General features: G+C 40.0%; 1 long non-coding RNA gene across 1 annotated transcript in view; it reads right to left on the bottom strand.

Annotated features, from left to right (window-relative positions):
- Positions 1–1,465: 1,465 nt before the first annotated feature.
- The window catches only part of LOC308652843, a 1,084,519-nt gene continuing 1,059,988 nt past the window's right edge, over positions 1,466–25,996 (bottom strand). The window contains exons 2-3 of the long non-coding RNA XR_014022909.1: positions 3,073–3,106; positions 1,466–2,369 (exon numbers count right to left, since the gene is read on the bottom strand). This is a non-coding gene — a long non-coding RNA (uncharacterized lncRNA). The remainder of the gene's footprint in view (positions 2,370–3,072; positions 3,107–25,996) is intronic.

Genomic DNA, 25,996 nt, shown 5'->3' with positions numbered 1-25,996 from the left:
CTCCCAGTAAGTGTATGGCCAATTTCCAAGTCTGTATGCCAGCCTTGCTCTAAACTATAGAAACACACATTTTTTGTTTGTTTTATTTGCAGGCCCTTTTAATTTGTAGACCCAAGTTTTACTTACAGTGATGCCTCTTACAAAACTGTTTTCAATGGTATTTGCCACGGAGCAGGTGAAAGTATAGGCTACTAATTCCTTCTGGAAACACCCCAACTCAATTCTATGACACACATATATGTTGTTCCTTAAACAACCTGCAGTTAAGTATCAGTGAGGCTCCAACAGACAGTGTCTAATATCAATAACGCTAAAATGTAAGGAGGTAAAAATCTGGAAAACCAGATCAAGGAGGGAACTCCGCCCATTTAGTTTCCCAGTTAAATTAGATATATGCATATATTAAATATAAGATTTAACCTAAATTCTGAAAAGGCTTTATTCCTTAAAAACATCTTTAATGTTGGAAACTTAGATGCAGGAAACAGCTACTTCTCCAGTATCTTCATTAGGTTTTAAGAACTGCAATCTCTTAAGGGTTCTATGACTATAACAGGGAAATACGATGTGAGGGAATTTAAGAGTTTGCCTTGGGATTTAATAAAATCCCAAATCCTTAGGCCAGCATGATGGAGAATGCCTATAATCCCAGCAACCCAGGACGCTGATGCAGGAAGATTGCAAGTTTGAGGCCAGCCTCAGCAATTTAGCAAGGCCCTGAGCAACTTAGTAAAACATTAAAAAAAAAAAAAAAAAAAAAAAAGGCTGGGGATGTAGCCCAGGGATAAAGCACTCCGGGATTCCATCCCTAGTACCAAATAAATCAGCAAACAAACAAAAATTCAATTCCTTGAAAGAGGGAGCAGCCTGAAAAGAAAGTGAGATTCCAAAATCAATTAACAGCATCATTACTCAAGAAAATTTTATAGCCTACCCAAGAGCACTGTTAGTAATTTTAATGCAATTCAATTTTCTTCACTCAAGGTAAAAAGGACCCCTCATAACTAGCACAATCTGAGAATACTGAATAAAGAAAACTGTTAATTTTCAACCAAAGCAAAATAAGCTCTATAGATCTTTTTTTTTTTTTTAAGAGGTATTTTGTCTAAATAAACTACTGTAGGAAAATGGCAATCTAAAGGGCATTTTAAAAACATCAATGTCCAAATGACTGAAATCGAATCGGTGTGTTTATAGTAATGCTCAGGGCCTCGGAGCAAAACTGTAGTTAGTCAACTAGTATGGCTCGCTCACAGAAGTGACAAATGCTTGAAAAGGAAAGGAATTAAGTGGGTTAAGTGCGGATTGGATGACTGTGTTTTGAGACCTGCTCACAGGAAACCACTACATCCTGCCCCAAGTCCCTGTCAGTCACCCGGCTCTCGGGTGTGGTTTCACTTTGCTTTTTTGGGGGGAATAACTTAAAAGCAAAATTACATTCTACTGGCCTTTTCAGATACAAAATAGTTTTATCACACCAAATAAAGCAGTACAACTACAAATGAAAGTAATATTTATTTCCAGTATTGATTAAAATAAGAGACTTTCTCCAGCTACAAGAATGCCACTCACTGCCTATAGATTATGTTTCAAAATTCCTTTATTGTGAAAAAGTTGAAAGCTCTCAGTCCTTTTTTGTGATCATATTAGAATATCTGAGGCCTGGTATTATATACAGAAAAAAGGTTGATGCAACTCACAGTTCTAAAGATTCAAGAGCAGGGTGCTATCATCTGCTTGTTTCTGGTGAGGACTTCATGGAAAATGGCTTCATAATGGTGTGTGTGTGTGTGTGTGTGTGTGTGTGTGAGTGAGAGAGAGAGAGAGAGAGAGAGAGAGAGATATTACATGATGAGACATGAAGCAAGAAAGACGTGAAAAGCCAAGTTTGCTTATAATGCCTCAAATAGATGCAGTCCCTTGAAATAAGTACTAATCTTCATTAATCTTCCAAGGGCAGTGCCCAACATTCCACTAGGTTCCATCTCTTTAGGGTCTATCATTTCAAATCCACCACACTAGGGACTAACTTTTCTTCATAGGAAATCTTGGGATCACTGGTTAGTTCCTATCAAACCATAACAGACTCCGTCCTCATATGAAGTTACTGGGAAACATGTGGGGCTCAATAGAAATCTACAAATCTGTCAAACAAATCAGGGCACTTTTGGTTTGAGAGTCACATAGGGTAGCTACTGAAGATATATTTTTTTCAAATCCTAAGATGTGATTTAAAAAAACAAACAAACAAATCCGCTGTCTCTGCATAGTGGCTTACATGAAAGTAGATCTGCTGGAGATTTGTCAGAACCATGGATACACTGAATCGGATGAGGGACGAGTGGTTTTTGCTGTTAATTGCCTTGACGCTGGTAAAAAAAAAAAAAAAAAAAAAAAAAAAAAAGTAGAAAAATGAGCGAGGCAGGGCGGAGTACAGGTGTCCGGCCAAGCACCTCCCGCGCTCCCTAGCAGCACGCTGCGCGGCCCCCTCCGGGTCCCCAGGCGGCCTGCTTCCTCTCGCTGAGGGCGCCTTTTTCAAGCTCTCACGGGCTCGGGAGCTCGGGAGCTCGGGAGGCAGGCAGCCCCCTCCCCTCGGGCCAGCCCCCCTTCCACGCCGCCGCCTCTCCTCCGGCCGCTCCTCCCCATAATTGCTGCTCCGCACCCGCCTCGGGGCCGCTCCCCGGTGTCCGCGGCCGCCCGGAGGCCTGCGTCGGAAGGCGGCCGGAAGCTCCTCACGCCCCCGGCCCTCGCCCCCGGCCGCGCCCAGCCGCCGAGCCCGCCGAGCCCCTCACGCCCGCGCGCTCAGGCCGCCTCCGCCGGCGCTGCCCGCTCTCCACTCCCTCCCCAGAGGGGTGGCTGCAGCCCACGCAGCCCTGTCCAGGCAACACCTCCCCCAACACACCCCCTCCAGCCTCGCCCGCGCCCGCCCTCCCGGCGCGGTGCGCCGCGCCTCAAGGGCCCTCTCGGCCCACCATCCAGCGCCGCGCGGCGACGCCAACCCAGCGCGCCCATTGCCCCCTCAGCCGTGCGGCCGCTGCCGCCGGGGAAGCCCCTCAGCCCGGGCCCCCTTACAGATCTTGCCCTGTAGGCTCTGCAGCACTGGGACCTCGCGGCTCTGCCGTCGCAGTCCACGCCCGCGCCTCCGAAGAAGCCGCCGCCTGCCTCAGCAGGCGCCGCCCGCGGCCCGCCGCCCGCCGCCGCCCTCCGCCCGCCGCCGCCTGGCCCGTGCCGCAGCCCCGCCGCCTGCGTAGCCCGGCGAGGCGGAGCCCAGCGGCGGCCTAGGCCCGGGCGAGCGGCAGAGTGAAATTGGTGGCATCGCGATTCCAGATTTTAAACTATACTATAGAGCAATAGTAACAAAAACAGCATGGTACTGGCACCAAAACAAGCTGGTAGACCAATGGTACAAAATAGAGGACACAGAGACAAATCCACAAAGTTACAACTACCTTATATTAGACAAAGGTGCTAAAACCATGCAATGGAGAAAGGATAGCATCTTCAACAAATGGTGCTGGGAGAACTGGAAATCCATATGCAACAAAATGAAATTGAATCCCTTTCTCTTACCATGCAAAAAAGTCAACTGAAAATGGATCAAGGAGCTAGGAATCAGATCAGAGACTCTGCATGTAAAAGAAGATAAAGTTGGCCCTAATCTTCATCACATGGGGGCAGGCCCCAAATTTCTTAATAACACCTATAGCACAAGAGTTAAAACCAAGAATCAACAAATGGGACGAATTCAAACTAAAAAGTTTGTTCTCAGCAAGAGAAATAATATCTGAGGTGAATAGGGAGCCTACATCCTGGGAACAAATTTTTACCCCTCAAACATCAGATAGAGCTCTAATCTCTATAGTATATAAAGAACCCAAAAAGTTAAACAACAAAAATTAAATGACCCAATCAACAAATGGGCCAAGGACTTGAACAGAAACTTCTCAGAATAGGATATACAATCAATCAACAAATACATGAAAAAAGGCTCACCATCTCTAGCAATCAGAGAAATTAAAATTGAAACTACTCTAAGATACCATCTCACTCCAATAAGAATGGCAGCCATTATGAAGTCAAACAACAATAAGTACTGGTGAGGTTGTGGGGGAAAAGATACACTCATACATTGCTGGTGGGACTGCAAATTGGTGCAGCCAATTTGGAAAGCAGCATGGAGATTACTTAGAAAGCTGGGAATGGAACCACCATTTGACCCAGCTATTCCCCTTCTCGGACTATAGCAAAAAGACCTAAAAAGAACATACTACAGGGACACAGCCACATCAATGTTTATAGCAGCACAATTCATAATAGCTAGAATGTGGAACCAACCTAGATGCCCTTCAATAGATGAATGGATTAAAAAAGGTGGCATTTATACACAATGGAATATTACTCAGCACTAAAAAATAACACGATCATGGCATTTGCTTGGCCATCTGCCATGGAGAAAGCCTGGGTCACTTCCTCTGGGTTAAGTGTTCCCAAGCTCAGGTTTGTCAGGCATTCTAAAACAGAGAAAATCCATCTACCTCTGGAGCGAGTGGAAAGATAAATACCAAAGTCAGTGTTTTTGGGTTCCAAATGCAAACAACTTTCTAAAGGTAATTTATTGGTTATTTTTAGAAAGAGAGAATAAAATTTCAGCTCTGTGTACCAAAACTATAGTATCCTCCATTAGGGGCACTAATGCAGAAACCAGTAGAAACTATGCAAAACCTGTAGTTCCTATATGACTGGGTAATGCTTAAATAAATAAATGGTTCCCATCGTACAACCCCATGTTTTGCCAAGTCCAAACATACTGCTGCCAACATTTTAAAGTCAACACTGATATCTAAAATAAACATAGGGCTGACTAGCACACACTGGTACTTTGACAAAAATACATTGTGAAATATCTCCTGGCAAACAGAAGTTCTTGGGGTCTTCTTCTGGGTAGCAGTTGATTATCTGGAATAATATTAAGCCCTTAATTTTTTTTTTATTCATCTATTCAATAATCTTGTTTGTTCGGTTTTGGTTTTGAGCACTTACCCTCCAGAAGGAGGATCTCAGTGAGACTTTCTCCTAGTCTGAAGCTAAGTTAACCTGACAGTTTCACAGAAGCTGGTACACGTCATGAGACTCCTGGGTCAGAGAGAAAGGACTTCCTAACTCATAGCAATAGTAATAGCAGTGTCAGCATTTGAGAGGGGCCCGAGGGAAACCAGGCATGCACATTGCTCTTGGGAGAGACACTTTCTCACTCTTCCAAGGCAGTTTGCTATACAAACATACTTTAAAAACCAGTCCAGACTTTGTAATGTTGTGAACAACCAATTAAAAAAAAAAAACATATCATAAAAAAAAACCAGTCCAGAATAAGTGAGTCCGTGTCTACTCCCAAGACCTGTAGACATGTGGGAAATCCACGAAGAATTACCTCCTTCACTTACCTCCTACCAAACACTGTGATAGATGCTAAAGATATGAAGATGAAAAGGAAGAACACAGTATCTACTTCTTGATAAAAGCTAACAGTCCTCGTAAATTGAACCATGACTTCAAACTCACAAATTTTGCCTATAGGTGATATGGAAATTTCAGTTTGCTCAATATTCTTCTTTAACTTGATCCTTGTAACCAAGAAAGGATCCACCAAGCAGAAATCCTGTACGTCCACTGCCAACATACTTACAGTGGAGTGTTACTGTGCTAAGTGCTGGCAAAATGGAACCCACGTGTTGCGGTTGCATTAGAGTGCAATATTCCAGCCTTTCTAGGGCATCCGCCCTGCCACATAATGATCCAAATGATATAAAGGTAAAGGTCATTGGCCCGGGTAGTAGATAACAGTGTTTAAAGAAAGAAGTGAAAGCCGATAGACAAATATCATGAGGGAGACTTCTCTTAAACGTATTGGTAGGACTTTGCTATAAAAGAAATTTTAGAATCAAACATCAAAATTCAGACCAAAACAGCAAGCTCTAGTAAAAGGGGGACTTCCAGACACCTTTAGAACATTATTTAAAGGTGAGACCCTCTATGCAGATGAGAGCCCCATCATCACAGTGCATTAAAATTCCACCAAAAATGCACATTTGAGCCTCTGAAAAGGACCTAGACATGGTGTCCAAATCATTTCAACTTCAGCTGATTTTCTATAAAGCCACATCTCCTTTGATTCTGACCCATCAAGCTTTGTTCTGACCTTGTTTGACCTTGCAGGTTTTCACAGGTGAGAAAAAATTCTGACAGAACACAAATATTCCAGATTTCTTAATAGCACTATTTTTTTTCCACTCCAAATTGGTTAATTGGCAAACTGGTTGATCAATAGGCTCTTGTGGATTTAGTTAGCACAAGCCAATTCCATCAGAGCCTGACTTCCCCTGAGAAACATGAAAATAATGAAGGAGAATTTTTAAAATGTAAGTCTACCATCAAGAAACATTGTATCCATCAGTGGGCTTGTCCTGGGTCTCCACTGAGGAATATAAGCCTTCTGAGGACTTGGAATGATTTACCAGCTGTTCCTTCTCCCTTTGACAGTTTTTCAATGTCATAATAATTCTGTAGTTTTCCTTTGACTTTTCCATAAAAGTTAAAATTCAAGAACCTCATAGAGATCTATCCATAGTTCAGTACACAGCACAATTTCCTACATTTGAATACTATATATCAACAAATATTATATTCTTAGGTTATCTATGACAATTTCCAAATTGTTTAGTATATAGTAATGCCTGTGATTCTTGGATTTATCAAGGTACAGATGTTTTTTCTAAGATTATATATATATATATATATATATATATATATATATATATATACACACACACACACACACACACACACACACACACACACAATTATGTATATAATATACACATGAGCCAAGAAGAACATATGAGATGCTGGATCTTAGTGGTATATATGTACATACACACACACACAAACACACACACACAGCCCTACACACAGCTGGCCCTCTGCAGGTACAGGTTCTGCATCCATGGATTCAACCAACTGCAAATTGAAAACATTTTTTAACAACAGCTCCTATACTAAAGGTGTACACTTTTTTCTTGTCATCATTCCCTAAACAATACAACATAATAACTATTTTCATATTGTTTACATTGTATTGTGTGTATAAGTATCTAGAGATGATTTAAAATATACTTAGAGGATGTGTGTGCATTGTATGCAAATACTGCACCATTGTATATAAGAGACTTGAGCATTATGAATTTTTTGTATCTGAGGAGTCTTGGAACCAATACCTGTGTGTACTAAGAGACAACTACACACACACACACACACACACACACACACACACACACACACACACAGATGGTCCCTGACTTGAGACTTAACAATGTTTCAACTTGCAATTTTTGCCTTTACAATGATAGGAAAGCAATACACATTCAGTAGAAACTATACTTCAAACTATACCTTTGATCTTTTTTCCAGCTAGCAATTATGGTAGGCTACTCTCTCCTGATGCTGGTGGTGGTATTGAGTCACAATTCCCAGTCAGCCACTGGATTGTGAGGGTAAAGGACCAATACTCCACTGTATGGTATGTTGATAAACTAAGATGTTCAGTAGGCTATAGGTATTAAATGTGTTTTCATTTTATACTATTTTAAACTTATTGAGGAATTATTAGGACATAATCCCATTACAAGTCAAGAGGATTTGTGTGTGTATATACACATTGCATGTTTCTGTATGTAATTATTAACATATATGTGTAATACTTTTGAGATATGGAGGAATATTAGATGACAAAGGCCCAATTGGAAATACTATATATGCTTAGGCTATTTAAATCTATTTAATTTTAATGATATTATGAGTTTATTGTTCCAAACTCTTGAACTCACTCAAGAGGAAGTTGATTCATATCCCAGTGTCTTGGGCTCCTGTCCTGTGGATATTGCCTCCTGTGTTCTTCATGAGAAAGAGCTCTGGAGGGAGTCAGCATCTTCATATTTGCATGCATCTAATGTTCTGAGGGCTCTTAGAAAAAAAAAGAACAGATTATAAAAGTCATGAAAATTATTATTGTGAAAAGAAATAATTAAATTTTATTTGTGGTATCTATTGCCCAATGTCTAAGGAGTTGCTCAACTAAGCCTCCTAGGGGTGTGAGGCAGAGATGGGCAGAAAAGGTGCAGGAGACCCTGGTAGAAGTACCACCACAGCCTGCCGCATAAACTCACCTGCTCACTCACTGCCAGGGAAGACTTCCAGAGCAGGTGTTCCTTGGGTGTGTAGGGAGGAGGAAAGGAAGGAACAGGGCACTGGAGCCAAACTAGCTTCTCTGTGCTGTGTTCTTGGGTCCCCATACATCAGCAGGTGTGTGCTTTTCAGGGTGGTCATACCTCACTCCATTCTGAACTGCAAAACCACAAACCACTTGATTTAGCAGGAAGGGTTGCGAGCATGTTATTTGGAGACAGATAAGACATGCATATAGAAGGAGGGGGGTCTGGTAATAATACCTTGAGTGGCGTTTCCAAAATTTGCACACTTTAAAAACAAATTCATTTTTCTCATAAAATTTGATGTCTTTAAGGAATTACTATGAAGGACTGGGGATGTGGCTGGGTGGTAGAGTGCTTGCCTAGCATGCCCAAGGCCCTGCATTTGATCCTCAGCACTGCAAAAAATAAAATAAAGGGAAGGAATTGCCTTGGTATCACAGTTGTGAAGGTTATTATGAAAAGACAAAACAGGAAGGAGTGAGCAAGCAGGAGCCCAGTACTCCTGAGAAGGACAGCACCCTCTCCTCCCAGGCTTGTTCCCTACCACCCCTATGAGGGTTTGCTCACCAGCAGTCTGCCCCAGAGATTGCACTGCCAGGTTAGACCCTGGTTACTCCCCTGAGCAAGGAATCTGGAAAAAAGGAAGAGAGATGAGAGAAGGAAAGAAAGAAGAAAAAGCAAAGTGTAGCACATGTTTACCTGCATAAATCTTAGCTGTTCTCTGCCTGGACTCGGTTACTTAATTGAGTCTCAGTTTCCTCACCTATAAATTGTAGGTGGCATTCCATTAATATGTCCAGTTTTCATGTTTTGATGTATCAGTTAATGTATCTGTAACACTCACCTTTCAGAGCATTATGAAAATAAGGTAAAGTTTGTATCTTAGTGTAGGTTCTCAGAAGGGACCTGAAACAAGGATTTGAGTGCAAGTGAGCTTATTTGGAAGGGGGAGGGGTTCTGAGGAGGGGGGACATTAAGACAGCAGCATTAGCCAGCCACCTGCCCCTGTGACTACTGCAGCTTAATAGGTCTCAATAATTCTGTAAAGAAAGAAAAAAGTTACACACATGTGCATACACACACACACACACACACACACACACCCCACAAATATGCATGTATATTTGTTCAGGCAAAGTATACATTTAAACATGGCAACAGCCTCTGGAGAAGAAATTGGAGAAGAGGAAAACATGAATAGGAGGGCTTTTTTATACTCCCCTACTATTTCCATGTTTGTGTATATTTTGAAATATAAAGAAATATAAAGTTTTAAAAATTTGCCAATTTTGGTCTTTTTTCTACCTTACTCTCCTTTCTTCATTGATCTTGAGGTTCATTATGTAACAAACTCAGTGCTGCAAAATGACTTTTAAATTACATGGGAAAGACCCCAAATGCCCATCAGTGGATGGATTGTGGTATATGCAAGGCAGTGTTATGGAGGAATGGAGTGCTAACACATCTTGTGTATGAACTTGGAAAATATGTTAGGCACAAAGGCCACATGTTGTCAATTTCTGTTTATAGAAAATAACCAGATTAGATAAATCCATAGAGATAGAAAGCAGATTAGTAGTTGCTAGGGGCTGGGGAAGGAGAAAACAGAGACTGGTGATGAATGGATATGGGATGATAAACATGTTTTAGACCTAGATACAGATGTGGTGTACAACACTGGGAATTCATTAAAAAAAACATAATTGTTCTCGTTAAAATGGTTTATTTTATGTTAAGTGAATCTTACCCCAATAATAAAACAAAATGTTCTTTAATCATGAAAGGAAATCAGTGTTTAGGCTTGACTTAGAAAGCAGAGGTATAAAGAGAAAGAAAAGAAAGAAGGGAGAAAAGCTGGAAGGCAGAGAAAGAGAAAGATTATTGTATCCCCTGCTCAGAGGAAATCATTCATTTTGCTATCTTGGCATTACCTGGCAGCCTAATAATAGTAGTCAAATATATTCCAGATCACAATGCAAGGTATAACTTGCCTGTCTTTTTTACTTTGCATGAATATACTTTATTTAAAATTTGAAATGGAATTTATGTTGTATGTATACTTTCACTTCTGTTTTTTCCCCTTAATATGTCACGATTTTTCATGTCATTAAATATTCATCTGCAGTAGGATATTTAATACTGCATCGTATGCCAGAGCATGGAATATGTATATAACTTATTCAATGAATCCTTCAGCATGAGCTACTGAGGCACACAGGATTAGTGTTGAGAGTTGAAAACGTGAGGACTGTGGTAATGAAACTGATCTGTGAGTGACTTGAGGTAGGGCCTCCTTCCTAACAGCCGCACCTTATCCATGTGACATTATTTTTGCTCTTCCCACTTTCTCCAACCGAACATCTTCCCTTAGCCAAAATCATACCTGGAGTGCTGTATAAAGAAGCCTTTGTTACCAATGGGTAGCTGAAAAAAAATATCATACAGTCAAAGGATTTTTCAAATTATTTGCTCAAGATTATAGTACTGATTGGAACTAAAAGATTCTGCATAAGACTAAGTTAAAGGAATTATCTTTTTGTATACTTTTTAGTACATTCGAGTTATATAAAATAGTGGGGTTCATTTTGACATGCTCATAAATGTATATAACATAGTTTTTTTCCATTTTTAATTCCCAGTATTATTCCCATCTCTCCCCTCCCTGATAAGGGATTGTATTTTAATTTTTTATTTATTTTTATCTTTTTTTTTTATACTGGGGACTGAACTCAGGGACATTTAGCCACTGAACCACATCCCCAACCCTCTTTGATATTTAATTTAGAGACAGGGTCTCACAGAGTTGCTTAGGACCCTGCTCAATTGCTGAGGCTGGCTTTGAACTCATGATCCTCCTGCCTCAGCCTCCTGAGCCACTGGGTTATAGGTATGCACCACTGCACCCAGCTATATTTTAATTTAATTTTAACTGATACATTAAAACATGAAAACTGGATATACTAATGGAATGCCACGTGATGTTGCTATACATGTATATGTTGCATAACATTTAAATCGGGATAAGCCTATTTATTTATCTCCTCAAACATTGATCATTTCTAGCTAGTGAAACTTTTAAAAATCCTTTCCTTGAGCTTTGGGATTATCTTTTTAAATGTCAAGATACAAGGAGATGTTCATTTTATTTTACAGAAGATATTACAAGGCTTGAGAAAATTTATCCAGAAACCAGGACGTTTACAGAACAGAAATGCAGAGAGAAAATGGAGCCTGTTCATCAAATAATGTAGATAAAGTTATCAGCGGTTTGATAGCTTATGAAAACAACAAACCCTTATATTTAACAATGCCATTTCCACCATCTGTTCAAAAGCTACAGTTCCATTTGAGGTCGGTTTACAAAGGCATAGAGCTGAAGGGAACTTTTAAAATGCCCCCAAGTCCCTTTGTGTCTCCACCCTCCAGGGCTTGAAAGGTGCTCTATCCACAGAGCCACTCAGGACAGGGGCCCCTGTTCCAATGTTTAGACTTGGAGGATCTGGGTAGTGCCTCTGTAGTAGCAGAGAGGGGCTAACTTGCTAAAAGTATAATGGAAATCATTATCAGAATAATACTTATTTTTAGAAAGTATGCTATTACAATCCATAGATATCAAACTTGGCCCACCTGTTCATAAGTTCTTCAATGTGTATCTTGCACCTTAAATAATATTAATTGATGCTTGTCATTCATTCACTAGATATTTATTGGGTGCTTAGTGACAGGTACTTTCCTCAGTTCTGGGGATATGAAGGTAGAAAGGGCAGATAAAGCACTTCTTTCATGGGTCTTACATTCTCTTGGGAGGAATCTGCAATCAGATAAATGAGCCATCAAATAAATCAAATAATTGCAACAAATAGCATTAAGTGCTATAAAGGAAATAAACATGGGCTGCAATTGAGAGAAAGCAAGGGAGATGTCCTGTAGGGAGTCAGTGGAGAGGAAATGTTTAAAGAGGTAAATCTGGAGCTGAGGGCCAGCCCTGGGAGGGACAGGGCCAACCCTGGGAATGGGAGAAGGACACTGCAGGAGGAGGAATCACCTCCAAGTGCTCCGCAGACACGTAAGATGGGGAAGATCTGTAAAGATTAGGATACGAGGTGTGGCCCCCAAAACTCGTGCTAACACAGGGATATTCAGAGGTGCAGTGGTCAGTGTGGGAGCCGTCACCTCATCAGCCCATCCTAGTTCGAATGGACTGACTGGTGGTAACTGTAGGCAGGTGGAGAATGGCTAGAGGACGTGGGTCACTGGGGGTGAGCCCTGGAAGGGTGCATCTTCCCTGCTGTCCCTTCCTCCGTCTCTGCCTCCTGACCCCACCATGCGTTCCAGCTTTCCTCATCCATGGGCTCTTCTTCCTTGTTGTGCTGCCTCACCTCAGGTGCAGAGTAATGGAGTCCACCCTCTATGGACTGAGACCTCTGAAATCAGGAGTTCTGAATAAGCTTTCTCTCCTCCAAGTTGTTTTTGTTGGGTATTTTGTTACAGTGATACAGAAGGTGGCTAAAACATTACCTGAGGAACTAAAGGAAGATGTGCATGCGTAATGTGGTGATGTGGAGGGGGAGATCTAGTTGGAGTCCCCTGAACAAGGCCTGCAAGCTGAAAAGGAGCCTGGATTTTTCTTTTCCTTTTTAATTTTTTTTATTAGTGTGAGGCCAAGCATAACTTTTTTAATAATGCTTTCCTAAAAATCCTACTTCAGAAATAAACTCAAAGTAAATAAAACTTGAATTGTTTTATTTTAATAATAAAGACAGAAGAGTATCCTTTTAAAGATATTTGGAAAATTTACAACATCAGTTAGCTAAATCCAAGGAAAATCCAGGAAAAGTGGATGGGGCCAGGGTGGTGTACATGCTGGTGTGCTCTGAAGAGCCCCAGGTTACAACTCAATTCCCAGCATCCCTTTAGTGTACAGTGTTTGTCCCAGATATTTCCTTTTTAAATGGAGTGTGTTTATTAGCAGTTGCATTAAAACAAACTGAAAAGGGTTGTATAGACAGTCATTTTGTACTTTCAGTTTCTCTTCTGACCTCGGGGGCTAGTGGGTGGCTTGTGACAGTGCTGTCTTCACTTTAGCATACAGTACAGCCCGAGAGAGATCAGCAATAGCCCATTTCTCTCTTCTCAGCTTTTTCAGAGTGATTTCGCTAATGCTTCCTCTTCAGTAGCCCAGCTCAGAGCCACCATTGTTAAAATTTTTGAGGTTGCTCAGTCATGGGCTGGTACTGACAGACAACTCCTTTGAGTCTCACATGGAGGTCAAAGGAATGTTGCATGACACTGAAGCTGTAAGACCCTTGGGGTTTCAGTTTGTGCTGCTGACTGTAGATTCACAAAGTCACCGAGTAAGTGGAAAGGACTGGAAAGTACAAGTTAGGTGCACATGAAATGTGTACAGAAAGTAGACAAACAGTCCTGTTGATGAACTCATTGTGCTGTCTTAATGCTAATGCCAAGTTCAAATCAGTGTCATATAGCAATTGAAATAAAAATTCAATTTATTATAATAATAGTTAAAGATTTTTGTCCAAAGTAAAACTTTTAGGATTTTATTCTGTTGTAAGTTAAACATCTGAAATTATTATGAATATCCTTGGGAATTCGGTTTCAGGTTCAACATTGAGGAATAAATCATATGCTTTTGCAATTATTATATGGTTACCATTTTTTGTGGTGTGCAGCATTGTGGAAAACACAATCCTCTTACTAAAGTAAACCCTTGGATCAGAAATTTACTTGGAACCCACTGCCATACAAATAATCCACAATTGTGTTCTACCAATTGAAATAGAAGCTGTGTTGTCCAAGTCCACAGTTTTTTTACATACATGCAGATAAGCCGAGTGTGGTCACAAGCTTGTTAGCCACTCCCTGGCAGACTGAAGCAAGAGAACAGCAAGTTTGAGGTCAGCCTCAGCAACTCAGAGGGACCCTAAGCAACTTAGCAACAACCCATCTCAAAATAAAAAGTCAAAAGGGTGGGGATGAGGCTCAGTGATAAGCACCTTTGGGTTCAATCCTCAATACCCCCCCCCAAAAAAAAGAAAAGAAACAAAAACACACAATACCACCAACAAGAAAATGTACACCAAAAGAAATGTACATATATGAGATGAGATTACTGAACTACACAGTCTTCATGGTGACACTGATTCTGAAGTGAGAAAATACTTAGATATGGCAGAATGTGAATTCATTCTTCACTGACCATCATTAACTAGATTCAGAAGCATTCAAGTCTTTGAAGAACAAATTTGTAACTCAGCCCAAATGTACTACAATGGCACTGAAAGCTTTTTGCAAACGTGTTCTTGAAATTGTGGTGTGTTTTATTCAAAATCAGATGGAAATCCTTAATCAACTTATTCAATGAATGGAGTATCCCAACACTTTAGTACTTAAACTTTAACAAATTGTAATTATTGAAGATAAAAGCTTGTAACCAAGAAGATATTGAAATCACACCAAATAAAAGCAACTGAAGAACTGAAAAAAAAAAAATAAGAAGTGAGAATTCAAATGGATTATAAGATTTAAATTTAAAGTCTGTGATTGCTCTTTGGGCGGGCTATTTAGACTTATATGAAGAAATATTTGATACATTCCTCATTTTTAGTTGTATAATAATTCCTATACAACAATAAAAAGGAAATTGAAAACACCTATATTTTGCAGCATCTATATTTGTTTAAAGTTCTAAAGAATCATATTATGGAGTGTTTTTTTGTTGTTGTTGTTTTGTTTTTGTGGTGCTGGGGATCACACCCAGGACCTTGTGCATGCAAGGCAAGCACTCTACCAACTGAGCTACAGCCCCAGCCTGTTATGGGGAATTTTTGATGTTTCTTTCCTTTTAAAAAATGTGTCAAACAAAGATATGAAATTGATAGTCAAAAGAAACTACCTATGGAAATATTTGAATTAAAACATTTACACATTTAAATACCCCCCAAAATAAATAAATAAAATTAGAGCTAAAACTCTTACAATTGGTGTGAATATACTTTGTATACAACCAGAGTTATGAAAAATTGTGCTATATATGTGTAACAAAAATTATAATGCATTTTTGCTGTCACATATAAATTTAAAAACATTAATTTAAAAAAACTCTTTTTTTCTTAGAATTTTCTGTGAGCTTATCAGGGATCATCTAGACCTTAAAATTTTTTATTTTTCTATTTAAATTGTAAAGATAAAAAGTGCTAATAATTTCAAATTCATTACAATACAAATTTGAAGGTGGTTTCAGGTACTTTTATTTAAAAATGAAAAATAAAAAGACCCTACTGAAAAGATAATTTTCAGAAAAAGTACCCATGGTGTTATTGGAGACAGAGTTTATCTAAGAAACTTATTAAAGTATATTATTATGTAACAAAATATTATCTTTCTTTGTCTTTTTAAATTTTTTTTTAGTTGTAGTTGAACACAATACCTTTTATTTATTTATTTATTTATTTATTTATTTGTATGGGGTGCTGATGATTGAACCCTGTGCCTCCCACATGCTAGGCGAGTGCTCTACTGCTGAATCACAGCCCCAGCCCCATCCTTTTTTGTCTTTTTATGTTCAAGAATCAATATTTTTGTTTAATTTTTAAAAATGTTGTCTTACTGTATAAGAATAGGCTACTTTTACTTTTAGAAACAAATTTACTTATTTATTTATTTGGTACTGGGGATTGAACCAAGGGGTGCTTTATCATTGAGTTACACCCTCAGCCTTTTTAATTTTTGCTTTTGAGACTAAGTAGCTGAGATTAACCTCAAACTTAGAATCCTCCTGCTTCAGCCTCCTAAATCACTGGGATTATGTGTACCACCCACCACCATGCCCGATACAATTTTACTTTTTAAAATAGGTTTTGAATAAAACTATCTTGTAAGTTCAATTACAATATAATGAATTAATCATTCAACAAACATTTTTTTAAAACTATATAATGTGGTTCTAATTATTTTTAGCAATATCTTTTATTCTTAAAAGTGCCTGATCTGTGCGATAATTTATGTGGCCCCCCCTAGTTAAGCCTGTGTCTCAGACACTTGCTGGTTGGGGCTGGAATGGTGTGGCGAAGCCACCTGGGAGCCCCTTTGTTTAATTTATGTCTCAGGGCATGAATGCTTGGTCCCTGCTGGCCCTGAGGTCTTCTACGTTTTAAGAAGTAAATTTTTTAAAATGCACACAATCCTGGAAAAAGGCTGCCCTTGGTGCACATGGCTCTGCCATGAGAAGAGCCTGAGAAACGCTGATTCTTAGTCTTTGGTATGTGTCAGTCACATGCCCCGAGTGCCTTGCCAACTAAAGAGCAGGTGCTGGCCAGGTGTGCCCTTCCTGGCTGGTCCGGTGTGGCAGAAGGACCGGCGGGAGAACGCCAATGAAAGGAGAGGTCCAAAGAAAGTTCTGCTTTGAAAATGCTGGCAAAAAAAGGTGTTTTCAAAGAGCTAGCCTACAGGGCTAGAGAGGAGGGAAAACATAAGTGTGGAAACTTGTGGGTCGTCAGGGGCATGTTTTAAGCTGAGTTTGAAAACAATTAAGGAAAGTTGGGAAAATTCACAGTTTCCCTTTTAAGCCATTTGATCCCAAAGGTCTTGCTCCACAAATAACATGCGATTCCAGTGTTTTCTCAACTACAAAAACTCGGAAAATTCTCTTTTCACTGTGTGGAATGGTGTGTCCAGCTCCACTCTGAATTAGCAGAGTTCAGAGGTGTCTTAGCACTTTCCATTTCTCATGGTTTCTGACTCTCAGAAGTGGAAAATCTGGGACAGATGGGTTGGGATTGCTAATAAGGAAAAAATCAGACATTTTAGTTAAAGTTAAATACTCCAGAAAGTTAGATGAATCAAATACAATTCATTAAAAAAAAGAAAAGAAAAATCAAGCACACCCTCATCATGTCACTTCCAAAACATTCCAATTTACTTTAAAATCTAACTTCTGAGACACTCCTTTTCCAGGTTCTGCATAACACGGACCTCTACATTTTATGTTCTTATAATTCTTGAACTTGAGCTTCTCTGCCCCACCCTTTTGTCTTTGTACTGGAGATTGAACCCAAGGGTGTTTAACCAATGAGCCATATCCCCAGCCCAATGGTGACACCATCTACCTAGAGCCAGTAGAGAGGTCTGAATAAATGATAGAGCCCTATGGCTGGTCATAGTAACTGCCAATCAATGTTTGCCATTGCACTGGGGAGCAGCATGCTCCTAAGAAAGATGGATTGATGCTCTGGAGATAGGTATTTGGATCTTCCAGCACTGGGTACCAACATCACTTGACTCCTGCTTATAAAAAGGAGGTAGCAATTCCTATCTCATAGTGGAGGCAAAGGTCTTCCTGTCCTTGGTATATATATACAATTTGTTTTTTTCCCTTCTTATTTCCTTGGTGGTAATCTATTCATTCACTCATTCCCTAGATATTTGTTAAGAGCTTAGAATCCAATTATGAAAGAGACATCAACCATCTCCTCTTCCATGAATTGGCAGTGGTCCTGCTCCAATGAGGATAATGTGGAAGGACACCTGGTCCAGACTTGGGAGGTCAGGGAAGTGGGAGCTGAAGGAGGGTGAGGATTGGTGGCTGGGAGAGAGGGCTATGGTGGTCATGCATCCCAAGCAGAGGCACAAAGCCCATGCAGACACCTAGATGTGGAGGGTTTCAGCACAGGTGAGTTTGACATGACTGGACCCAATGTAGTTGACAAGCTAAGGCAGGACAGGTGATGTGCCTGTACCTATGTGAAGTCCTTTAATGTGTGTAAACATCATCCGCTCTGATCTTAAAATAGCCCAGAGATGGTTGAGGTAGGAGAGTGGTCCTCATTTTTTAGAGATGAACATACAAAAGTTAATAAAGATTAAATAATTATTCCCAAGTCAAAAGCCAATTAAGATGAGGTTTTGTGGCAGTTCCTAGGCTACTATCAAGGACATACTTAAGCTCTTATTTCGTTAGTTTTGAGCCAGGTAGTAAGAGTACTAAGACCAATCCTTGCTTTAAAATATTACAATCCTCACAATGCAAGTCACTTAGTAGGTATTCAGTAAGTGTGTGTAATCTTCACATGAGTTAATTTACTTTCTACACTTCATTAGGGAGAGACAATGAACCACAACAGTATTAGAGCTGATACGTGATAACTAAAAGCCATGGGGTAAAATTAAATCTTATTTAAACCCATTACAAAGCCTCTGTATTATAGTTAAATAGTAGGTAAGTAAATGATGCAACATCCATCCACAGTTCTATTGTGCAGCCATGACTCTCACAGAGAGAGAGGGAGATATGATATATCCAGTGGGGGAACATGGTGCCAAAGAGTGTTACAGTATTTTAGAGTTCAATTTATATTAAAAATGATGTGGCCGGGGGGGGGGGGAAATAGGCCACATGTTTGTTTATGTACAGACTATCTTAGAGGTTCTCCCAGGGTCGAGCCATGCTGGTAGGAGGGAGATTTTCACAGTATACCTTTTGAACCATTTTATTGAATTGTCTATTTTAATTGCATCAAATTTAAAATATAGAAGATATTTTATATCAGAAACTCTAATTTCACTGTCTGGCTTTCCTGGGTGGTTTTGATCTCCCATGAAGCGTAGACAGAAACTAGTCTTGTAGACATTAATAATCCTTACAGTTGTCTGGAGTTTTTATAATTTCAAAGGCCCATTATCCTAGTATCAGTAAATGTTTAACCCTGGCCCTTGAAGTAGTTTCACTATGAATATTGGTTGATATTTTTGTTTATGTGAACAAGTAAGGTGAAAGTAAAACAATAAAGATAAATATCAAAACCCAACTCATTCATCAAAGATGGGAGCAACTGTGCTGAATTGTGTAATGTTTTTCAGAAGCTGAAAGAATATTTTCTTCCAGTTTTATGCTAGAGGTAGAACACAGCAGCTGCAGATGTGACACATTTTAAAACTGAAGCTGCATTATTGACATTTTCTCCATCGTGTTCTTAAGTCTAGACAATAAAAAATGATAAACTGAACATTGATTTATAGCGTTTGCAGTTTTGTGGTATAAACACTCCCATAGAGGCTGATTTCAGGCTACCCACGTTACACCACTGAACGTAGAAATGGGAAGAAACATGCAGCAGAGAGGGAGAGAAGGAGAGAGAGAGAGAGAGAGGCCCAAAGTCTCTTTTAGCTCAAATATTCTAATAATGGAAGCTTCTACGCTCCAGATGCTGTCTTTGTACCTTGGACAAGCTGCTTGGCCTCTAGGAGTCTTGGTTTCATTATGAAGACTGTAAAATGAGAAGAAATAATGATTCTCTGACGGTTGTGAGGACATGAAATACCATCCGTAGGTCATCAGAAACAACCAAGCATGCCCCAGCAGGTGACTGGATAAACAACTGTGCTTGCCATACAATGATGGACTGCTAGTCAGCAAGTGTGAGGACTGAGGAGGGTGTGGGGGTGCAGAGGGGGGATTCCCAAGGAATACAGGCTTCAGGGAGGTCATGCAGATGTCCATTTTCTCGAGTGCAGTGGGGTTTCAAGGTAGATACATGTGTCAAAATGCATCCAATTTTAAATACCTTTTAAATACATGCAGTTTATCATGTCAATTCTGCTTCAATAAACTGTTAAAAAAAAAACAAGAGACCAAAAACCAGATTCTTCCTCCAGGACTTGAGTCTGCAGTGAATCTCTTCTTTCAAGGAGCTGCTGAGTTCAGGAGCAGTGCTTCCCCATCAGGAAGCAAGTACAACTCTCACATAGTTTGTCCCCTTACCGTGTCCCAGGGGATCCATCCACATGATGGGTGAATCACAAGCTAACAAGTCTCAAACACCCAAGTACTTACAGGAAGCTTGCAGCATGCCCATCTTTCAAATTCATGACTTTGAACTCTGCGAGCACCTCGCTTTATATGGTGCTGCCCACCTTTTACATGGGCACAGCCGTTTTGCAATCTGCCATCTACCCAAATGGCATACTGACTCGACTCTTGGGGAAAAGTAAAATAAATAAATAAATAAATAAATACAATATGGATAAGTTAATTGAGAAATTGGTTGGAATTAGCATTTCCATTAAAATTTCAGGAGAAAACTGTATAATTTAATATTTTCAAGGTGATATGTTCACATGGTACGTATTTAAAAATTCAACAGGGTGTATGATAAACAGTCATTTTCTGGCCACTCCTTAATGGTGACTGCCATTAGCAGACTTGTTGCTATCTTTCCAAATGCATGAGGAAGTGTGTATATGTCTACACTTCCCTTGCCCCCAAATCCAGTCCTGTGGGTTAAATAAGTTCGCCAGGTGAGCCCCATGCACAGTGAGGTTTGAGAAGAAATGAGTGCCATCAGCTCAATTATGCTCTCAAATTTGTGTCTTGAAGCCCTGACTCCCACTGTGACTTATTTGAAGGTAGGGTTGTTTAGAGGAAATTAAGGTTAAGAGGTCATTGGGAGAGCCTGACTCCAATAGGACTAGTGGCCTCAAGAAGAGAGATGGCTCCCTTTCCACATGCACACAGAGGGAAGGCATTGAGTACACCCAGAGAATGATACCTGTGAGCCAGGAAGAGGGGCCTCAGGAGAAACCAGTCTTCCCCTGGCACCTTGATCTTGGACTTCCAGCCCCCAGAACTGTAAGAAAATAAATTTCTACTGCTTACAGCACTTAATGTGTGATTCTGTTACAGCAGCCCACGAAGACTAATACCCTGAAAAATCTTGTCCCTTTCAGTTTTGTCAGTTATAAAATGTGGGTGTTTTTGTCAAATTTGTGAAGTGTGTGTGTGCGCGCCTGCGCATGCACATGCGTGCGCATGCTGGAAATTGATCTCAGGGTCCTGAACATAACAGGCAAATGCTCTACCACTGACCATCTCCAGCCCTGTCCAAAATTCTTGAGGCTATAATGACAAAACTTGACTCTGAGCTGGAAATGGGGATGAGGGTCAGAGGAGAGGACAAATGAAAGAGAAAGATCCAGATGACATTTCAATTGGTCCCTCCACCTCATTTATTATTCATTTATTATTTTAAACTATAGAACAGCTTAAGTCACAATATATAAAAGTCATGAAATCCCACCACTCATAGATAGCATATTGATGGATCGCTGAAGGGAGTGGGACCTTATTTAATATGTATATATGCATAAGCTCAACATTTTCCTTTCCTCAACAGTGATCCTATTTCATATCTTTTTTCTTTTTTTATTTATGAGTATCATATCTAAATCATTTTCCCAATGAGGAAGAGGAAACATGGATCCAATAGCCAATGAGGACTAGTGTAGGTCACAAAGCTGCAGAACTGTCTTGAAGGCCCCCAGGAGGTGGGTGGTTTCTGCAGCCGTCCAAGCAGGCAGACAGCACTGAGCAAGCCACTCCAAATAGAGGGACAACTTGTCACTTGGAAATCAGTGGACAGTGGAGAGAGAATAGAAAGGATAAAATCGTAGGAACTGCCTCCCCCCCGCCCCCCGCATCCAGTAGTGTTAGGATTAACCTTAGACTCAGTCTAGACCAGCACCTAAATTAGGAGTGCAGTTGGAGGGACGGAGAGAGTGGTGTAGACTCAAAGAACAATGGGTAGATGAAAACGTATGTGAAGGTGACCACAGAAAAAGGAAAGGGAGGGGAATAACAGGTTTTCCAACTTTCTCTGCCAAGAATCATCTTGGTCTTGCTAAACCTACAGAATTCCCAGGCGCCTTTCCTAGAGATTCTCACTTAATAAGTCTGAAGTGAAGCCCAGGAATCCACGTGTCTTTCCTACTGTGAGGGCAATGACTTCCAGGTCTCTGGCTTAGGTGACTTGAGTGGAAGGAATATAATTAACTGACTTCAGTTTTAGATGTGTTCAGATTGAAGTACCTTTGGAAAATAAAAATAATGATGATTAATTCTGTTGAGCATTTACTCTTTACCAGGGCTTTAAATACCCTAAGCTTTTTTAATCTGTACAGCATTCATCTGAAGGAACTCGTATTATTACACCCACTTTACAAGTGAGAAAGCTGAGCTGTGAACACATGAAGTCATTTTCTATTAATGACACAATGAGTAAAGGGCAGATTTGGGTTTCAACCTAGTCACATCTTACTCCAAATTCTTCATTCTTTCCAACTATGCTTTTTTAACTGCTAAATAGATACAGCTTTGGGAAGGGACACTGAGTCAAATTACAGATCCAGTCTGGAAACGATGATTTGAAAGTGGAAATTTGTTTGAGACTGTGCAAGGAAAGCCTGGAGAGAAAAGCACTGGACAAAGGTGGAGATGTGTTTCTGTTTGAAAAAAAAAAAAGGCAGAGAATGAGAAAGTCTCTAGGGTCAGAGAGATCCAAAGAGAACGAAGGGATGAGCATTGTATAAATGGAACAAGTCCAATTGCCAGACAGAGTACATTTAAATTCAGCAGAGAGTTCCAGGAAAATAAATTTTCATTGGTTGGGACAACAGGGGATAATGTTTGACCTTGTCCTGGAAGGTAGGGAGAGAAGCCCTGTCTCTATAGGTTATGAATTGAGAAATGAGGAAATGAAATGTGAGAGAAAAAAACTGTTCAATGATACTCGTCATAGTACAGTGAAGTCAATTTTATTCAGGGTCTTTGTGATAGACACTGCATGTACTGGGGTCTTGCAGTGGATAAGAGAGATTGGGCTCAACTCTAAATACAGAAAGGGAAAGTGAGAATTTATAGCCAAGAAGTAGGGGAAAGCATTTTCATTACAAAACACCATTTCATAATGTGATTTTTTTCACTTAATAGTACAGCATTTTATCATGTCATTAAATATTATTTTAAAATATTTTATTACCTAATGATTTCTTATGTAGGTTCTCTATGTTTAGGGCTAATGAAACATTTTCAGATTACTCTCTAGGCAAATTAGATCCATCTCTTTTTCATCAGAAATATATCGGTCCTACTTTGCCATACTCTACTGTGGGACTATCAATTTTTTTCATCATTGCCAATTTGACAGGGAAAATAGGAGGTAGAATTGTAGATTTTAATTTGCATTTATTTGATTATCTTCAAGATTAGCCATTGTCATTACTTAAATATATCTCTTTTGAAATGTCCACATCTTTTCTTCTATTATGAGAGTCATGCTTTTATTATTTTAAAATAATTTTAAACTAATTTTAATATCAAAGACATTAATACTTGTCTGCCATCTTGTTCACATTTTTAAGAAAAAAAATTTCTAGGTGTAGTCAGACCTCTAAATATCATGGTACAGATATGGAAAAATAATGGATGGTAAAATTTGCAAATATTTGTGAATGTTCTTTCTGGATTATATGTTTTAAATATCAGGAGACATCTTCATTATCATCATTAAAACCATTGCCATGCTTCAACATTTACTCCAGGTATTCTTTTCTTGATTCCTTACTGGAACTAAAGATTTTCCCACTATTATTGTTGCACGAATTTTACTAATGCCAATAATAATGGGCTTTCTTCATGGAATACCTAGGTTTGTAAAGCAGGCATCAGATGAGCTGTAGGGCTTTTCAATGAAATTCTTTTAATGAATTCAAATGAAAGGAAAATCAGTGTGTCATAGTATTAGGAGTGGCTGTAGACTTTGGAGTCAGGCAGCCTTTGTTCCCCTCTTAATAGCCATGGATGTATCCATGGGCCATGTTCCTCTGAGTTGGTTTCTTCCTCCGTAAAATGGGAATGCCCAGTCTTGCAGGATTTTTGTGAGACTTAAATGAAAGGATCCAAGCCAAGTATTTGTTTCCTAGCCTGACACATGGCAAGGACCCATAAATGCTACCATTCTTGGCTAATGCAAGGCCATCCCATGGCTTTGTTCAATGTGAGTCCGTTTCACTCATCTTTCTAAAGTCCCTACCTCCACCGTCCCTCTAAAGTTCTGTTCTATTTAACTTAATCCTTTTGTGAAATTGTGATGGAATAACACAAGGAGAATCTGATTATTATTTCCTGATTAACCCAGTGACAATTTTTCTGATAAGGAACTTGGAAAGAGTGGCTAACTTCCTATCTAACAACATCAAAACTGGATATTATTGTGATCAAATACCCTCAACAATTGCATGAAGAAATTCCAAATATTCAAAAATATCAAGGGAAGTTAGGAATGAGAAGGGCATGCAAACATAAAGCAAAATGAAAGAGAAGAACGGATCTGGGATCCTTGTGGTGATTGCTAGTGGATGGAGATGGAGAAGCACCACTCCTGGAGAAGAACCCAGTGCCAGATGTCTCCTGGTCCATCGCAATTGCTTGAAACACAGAAAATAGTAACCAGAGTTTGATTTGTAGTTTGATTTAAGTTCCTTCAATGAATCATAATGGTGCCGGCCAGAGGTTAAAATAATAATTATTCTCCCCCAAGTCAACTTTTCCAACTTCCAAACCAATAGCCACTTCCTGGTTAGCTCACTTTCAGGATCTAGAAAGTAGAATCAGGAGGCAAGATCTGTATCTTTTTGAAGAAACCAAAGTCAATTCTATACAGTACTTCAGTTTCTGGTGGTTCCTGGGCAAATGCCAAATTCATCTCCTCCTTTAATTAACTGTCATCTCGTCTTGATGGGTGTGTCCCTGACTGCTCTAAGGGGTTCCTTGGTGATATTTCTGTCCAAACACCTTGGATGGTGTTGTTTGGTTCCAAGTGGAACACCTTCTTAATCACCTATTTGTGCTGTGCCCAGGGATTGCCTTCCTTTCTGGAACAGGAGCTCCATGGGAGCAGGGCAGCTGCCCCAGCACGTCCACAGGAACCCGCAGTTGGCAGGCATCATGGAGGTGCTCCATTCATTTCCTCCATGCACACTGCTGAGTGAGATGGACACCTTCTAAGAAAAGACAACACTTCAAACACATCCTCTCCACACCCACACTCCTCTTGGCATACACTTCTCTTTACATTTGATGGAGACATTCCTGAAATTTCTCCAGGCAGATCAGCTCAGCCCCTTATCTGCTCTCCCTTTGTCCATATTGACTCTTTCCATGGGTCCCAGGGTGGCAGATGGAACCCCCCAGGCAGATGGAACACCCCCCACCCTCACCACCATACTGGAATTCGTTCAGAAGATCAGTAAACCCATAGCTAATCTAGGAACCCTCCATGCCTTCAGTTATTCAATAAATATAAAGCTAAAGATAATCAAAACAACAATAACCAAAACAAACAAGCCAACCCTCACCCCCTTGTGAATACTGGAGCTTGCCTTTATTCCTCACCCCTCAACTCCAGGCCAGCACACTTGGGACAGAGCTCTTGAGAGCTTGTATTTTTGTTTTTCAGGTAACTTTGTTACAAAGTCATGGTTACACAGAAACACAGGCAGCACTCAGAAAACACTGAGTACTTATATGAACTGTTGAAACCAGCACCAGCCCACAGGGAGCAGGGAACATCACCAGGTTTCTGGCATATCCCTCCAGAACTTTTACTTCCTATGTTCTTATTTATCTCTGTAGGTACAGAAATAGCAATGGTGCATTTTTAAAAGGAAACATCTTTTAATCTGCCACAAACATTTACTTGCTTAAAAAGAGCAAAAGTTTTGTTGTAGTAGGAGAGTAATGATTTGTTAGTTTAGTTTAATGGCTATAACTCAGCGCTTGGAAGAGTGCTTGACTCCATAAACTCTTGTTTGAATGGGTAGATAAATGAATGAGTGGATGCAAATGACATCATTCTGTTGAGCAGAAAGTTTTCCCATATTGA

Source organism: Spermophilus citellus (genome assembly GCF_964194105.1).
Source record: "Spermophilus citellus genome assembly, chromosome: 7".
NCBI lineage: Eukaryota > Metazoa > Chordata > Mammalia > Rodentia > Sciuridae > Spermophilus > Spermophilus citellus.
The sequence above is the reverse complement of the archived record's forward strand: the minus strand, read 5'-3'. Positions and strand labels throughout refer to the sequence as shown.